The sequence below is a fragment of the Carex rostrata genome, chromosome 18, assembly GCF_964058835.1.
Source record: "Carex rostrata chromosome 18, lpCarRost1.2, whole genome shotgun sequence".
Lineage (NCBI taxonomy): Eukaryota > Viridiplantae > Streptophyta > Magnoliopsida > Poales > Cyperaceae > Carex > Carex rostrata.
This window is the reverse complement of record NC_135935.1, coordinates 868,572-873,937: the sequence shown is the minus strand read 5'-3', so window position 1 is coordinate 873,937 and position 5,366 is coordinate 868,572.

Sequence of the window (5,366 nt, the reverse complement as noted above, 5' to 3'; positions counted from 1 at the left end):
TCCAAATAATCTAAACTCTGAATTTGGAAATAAATGATATTCTTTAATAGAGTCACATAATCAAACAAAGAGTATAATGTTGACAGTTGACATCGAGTGACATATATACCTTATTCTAGAGATAAAGCCATGGCAAAAGGACATCTTTCATGAGAGGGAGTTTGAATTATTGTAGTCTCTGTCAAAATTGGATGAGACAGGTACTACTATGATGCACGAACGATCAAGAAATTGGAAAAAGTAATCGATAGATAGATTTGGTTCTGATATCACACAGATTCTTAATTCTTTGATAAAAACTGATACATCAAAAACTAACTTCTGCCAAAAGACATGACGTCTGTTTAAATACAAACCCTAAAAACAGAAAATACATAAAAAATACATAAAAGACCCTAAAAACTCTAAAATTATAAAGAAAGGTCCAAAAGTCCATGAAGGAAGACTCGGATCGCGAATCTGAGCCCGCAAAATGGGCGAAACTAATCATAGATTGGTTTCGGATCCGGTTTTGGGCTGTGGAGTTCCTGTCAAAATTTCAGCCCGATCCGACGGACGGATCAAAAGTTACACCCATTTTCGTGAAGCATGCGCAGGACCATATTGCATCATACTATCTCAATCCTATAGATCCACAAAACCAATAAAATTAGAACCGTAAATAATATTTACGGTTTGAATTCTTAATTCAAACCGTAAATATTATTTACGGTTTGAATTGTTAATTCGAACCGTAAATATTATTTACGGTTTGGGTAGAAATAAAATTTTGTCGTGATTTTGGTTATTTATAATAAAATAATTTATTTTTTTGGGTAAAATTAAAAATATCGGCTCTGACTCGCTAGCGCTAAAAAATGGGTGGTTATTCGGATGTGATACAATCCGGAATAACAATTCCGTTTTCAAACCGTATCAATTCATTATCTGTATAGAAGATCAAGATACATTACATTCTCAAAAATGTCATTTCTACATATTTTTATTTTTATTTAATCCAACGTAATCAAATAAGAGAGTTGCTGACGTCTCTCCCTTGTAATCAGATTATTCTGGTTGGTACTCAAGTTTACAAACATTATAAATGGTGATGAAATACTGGGTTCTTTAAAATTTAGATTCCATCAGAAAATATATAGTCACGGTTAACATATAGCCGTCGATTAAAAAAAATTAAAAACACTTAACAAATTTGAGATGAAAGTCAAGGGACTTCTCTTCCTTTCAAAAGGCAAAATGAATTCAATTTTCTGTTCCCCTCAAAAGGAAATATGAAATTCAAGTGCCTGCTGTAGGGCTGTTTTGATATCTCTGTCGGGGAACAGAGATCGGACGGTATTGCCTGGCTCATCCTACTTTGCTTTTTGTACTACGTAATGGAGAGAGAGAGAGAGAGATTTGTATCTGTAATTCTGTATGGGTGCGCATTTGCGCAGATACGCATACGTACAACTATACTTTCATATGTGACGTAAGCAAGCGTCACGTATGACATAAAGAAACAAAGTGAACTGAATTTTTAAAAGAAAAATGTAGATTTCAAAATTAAATATCTGTACTTTTAATGTTAAAAAATGACCATTTTTAATTTACCAAAAAAATATAAAACTATTATGTTTTTATTTATGTACGCATAGATAATTACAGTAATTTTGATTTAAAAGCCTAAAAGGCATAATGTTATAATTAAATTTCATAGATGTAACTATATAGAAAAAAATTTCAACGTCTTTACCTCATGTTCCCGGTTAAAATCAAAATAATATCAACATCGTAACTTCGTTGTATTGATAGTTCATACAGAAAAGTCACACATATTACGTTTTATTTTTTTTACGATTTAAAAATTGATGCATATATGATTCTGGTATTATTTTATGTAAATATGTAATTTTAGAACTTTTGAGGATTTCAAATAAATTAAAATATCTTGTACTATGCCATTTTATTAAAATAACATAAATGCTGATGGATATTAAAGAAAACAGTAGAAGCGTTGCAAGATTAGCTTTTAATCTAATAACCAAGGACAATGTATTTCGAATGAAAAACGCGGCTGAACAAAATTCATGTGTGTTGTGTCATGCGCGTAAGCAATGTAAAAGTCTTCAGAGGATTGGTTATGTCACCGGTATTATTGGCATTTCGCATCAAAGATCATTGAGAAGATAACACTATGGATGCGATATAATAGTAAAAAAAATTAAGAAAAATGTATATAGTAATTTTAATTGAAGGATATAGTAAAAAAAAAATTAAAAAAAATTCGATCACCATCCCATATTCCCATTGAAGGATATAGTAATTTTAATTTATTCTTCGGGAAAATCGAAGCACGAGGTCCATTAAATTGTAAGAAATGCAACGAGGCCCTCTCAACGTTTTGCGCATACATTTTACTGTGGAAACTAATTAAGCGATTCATGACTTCAATAGGAGGGATTCATTTATAATATCTGTGAGTTAGAATATTTTACAACAATTCAATTTTATGATTTTTAAAGTTTAAATAGTCGATATAAACCATTCAACATGATATCTATATTAATATATGCTTGGAGAAATTTTTATTTTTATTTTTTTACTATTTATTAAATATTTTACAAAACTTTTGTTTTTCAGTAGTCCAAAATTGTCTAAACACAATTTTTTTTTAAAATTACTCAATAATAGTAAAAAAAAATTAAGAAAAATGTAAAATTTGATCTCCAAACACATTTCAATATATATATCATGTTGAACAGTTTGGATCGACTGTTTGAACTTTAAAATCACAGAACTAAATTGTTGTAAGATGCTCTAACTTACCAATGTTATAAATGGATCTCTCATCCTTCAATAAACCGATAACTCCAAGTAGCTTGCTTCATCAAAAATAGAGAGGGCTGACATCAGGGAGTCCTAGTCACCTTTGAAGTTATTAACTCTTAATTATCCTTCAAATATTTTTAGCAAACTTTGTGAAATAAATGAATAAATAAGTATGCATTAAGCAATAGTTATGTGTACATCATGCAAAAGTTAAGTGTGCATTTCGTAATAATTAAGTGTTTATTATGCAATAATCTATTTTGTATCGTATTACAATTAACCTATGTTGCATGGATACGGGTATCGTGTCGGATACGACACGGGTACGGCGACACGGCAATTCTCAAAAATAGAGGATACGACACGGCTATTATATATTTATTATTTTAATTATTTTATATATTGTATTTAGATAATTAATAACTTAACTTAATAATGTATTAAATATTATAATTGCTTCATTATGACACAAGTGAAATTTGGTAGAGTGGTAAAATGTTTTGAGGTAAAGTGGGATTTGTATCAGAGCACGCGAGTTCGATTCACGCTGGGGTAAAAAAAATTTCGCGCGGCTCACAAGCGTGGCTCACGGGGCGGGTTCACTGTGGACCAGGGCCGTGTCCAGGGCGTGTCAGGGCCGTATCCAGGCGAGTCAACAAGTATCGGAGACCGTATCTGCTGAGTAAGGACACGCCAGATGGCGTGTCTGACACGTATCGTACGCGTGTCGGTGTCGGATACGTGTCGGACACGGGTACGATGACTTCCTAGGAGTGTCAGGGTAACATAGCAATTAACTGATTAAGTATGCATTTTGAAAAGTTTGAATAATGAATTTAAAAGAGTAAAAACTAAAAAGGTTATTGACAGCTGTCATTACAAATTTTATCTTGTGTCACAAATGCGTGACTGTTAACAATTATTTCATAGTAGTATTGTAAGTCCTCAAAGTATGTAGCTTGTAATTGTTTCATCTTATTATATTAAGAAAAGAAGTGAGAGGACACAAATGTGTGGTTACTTTTTATCTAGCACATTACATTTTTATGAAATATATTTAATATTTTATCTAAGTTATTCAATTTTGATAAGACGTAAAATAATAAACAATATGATATTTGCACTATTACTAGCATAGTGACATGATACGCGAATAATTCGCGTATAAAACGTTTTTTTGATGTTCCCGAACCGAACGCCGTTCAAAATGGAGAAAAACGTATAATACGTTTTATTCGCGATAAAAACGCGAAAAAAACGGCAAATTTTTTTTTTTTTTTTTTTTTTTTGCTGGTGTTTTCTGTTGAATTTTTTTTTTTTTTTTGCTTCCGTAGTGTACCGAATCATTCCCGAATTATACCCGAATCACGAATTTTTGAACTCGCCGAACCGAACCCGAACTTTTGATTTGTCACTATGATTACTAGGACAACTGATAGCGGCAAAATTTACAAATAGTTGAAGTTGTGAAAAAAATTTAAGAAGAAAAAGTATTAACAAATTAACAAACAATGTAGGATAATTGTCGAGACTCAATCATTATAGAATTCAAATCCTCCTCGGTACAGTAGGAAATCTGGTCCGTTTGGATCGTGCAAGGATTAGTGCAAGAATAGCGATTTTTGGGTTAGAGATTGAGAATAGTGTTAATCCAGGGGATTCAATAATAACACTAATTTTAGTTATTCCAGATTAGTATAAATGTTGTTTGGATTGTATGTTAGGAATAACCAAGGTTCTAAATAGCGATTATAGCGGCATAGCGGGGAGACCAAAAAAAAAAGCTATTGCGAATAGTGTAGCTATAGCGGAAGCTATCACACATAGCGATTTTCCCTTTTCAAACTTTATATTCTATATTTCTACTAATTATCAACATAATCAATATTAGAGAATTGATGTAACAACTAAATGACAACTAATCTAAGTCTATACTTTTTAGCAATTACGCAAATAAGAATGAAAAAAAATCTAAAAAGTAACATTATTTAATAGTTTATACTTCATGGTATTACATATTATAATAGACAAAGAGCAATTAATTTTATAAGGTAAATGAAGTCAATATACATATTTAAACATTTTATAATTATAATAATAATAATCAAAATCAGCTTTCAATTGAAACGAACGATAATAATTTTACAAACGAACACTATAAAAAGAGTAATCAAAATGAATAAGTATTTGAATATTTCTCGATATAGAATGATAGAATAAATCACAAATAAGAATAGAAGCATATAGTTTGGTTTAGTATACTTATCGTAGAAGACCATATAGCATTAGAAATAAGAATAGAAGTACAGAAGTCCATATAAATTGCAAAAAAAAACCATGTAGCATAGCGGTAGCTATAGCGGGTCTCATATAGCGGTAATAGCGATCAGCTATTATAGCTATAGCGGTCGTAGCTGAGTTAGCGCAATTTTATCTCATAGCTTAGCGTTTATGGTCCGGAAAAGCTATAGCGCCGCTATAGCTAGCTATTTAGAAGCCTGGGAATAACAAATGGAGGGAAATAATATAATAATGATTTATTTGTTTTTATCTTT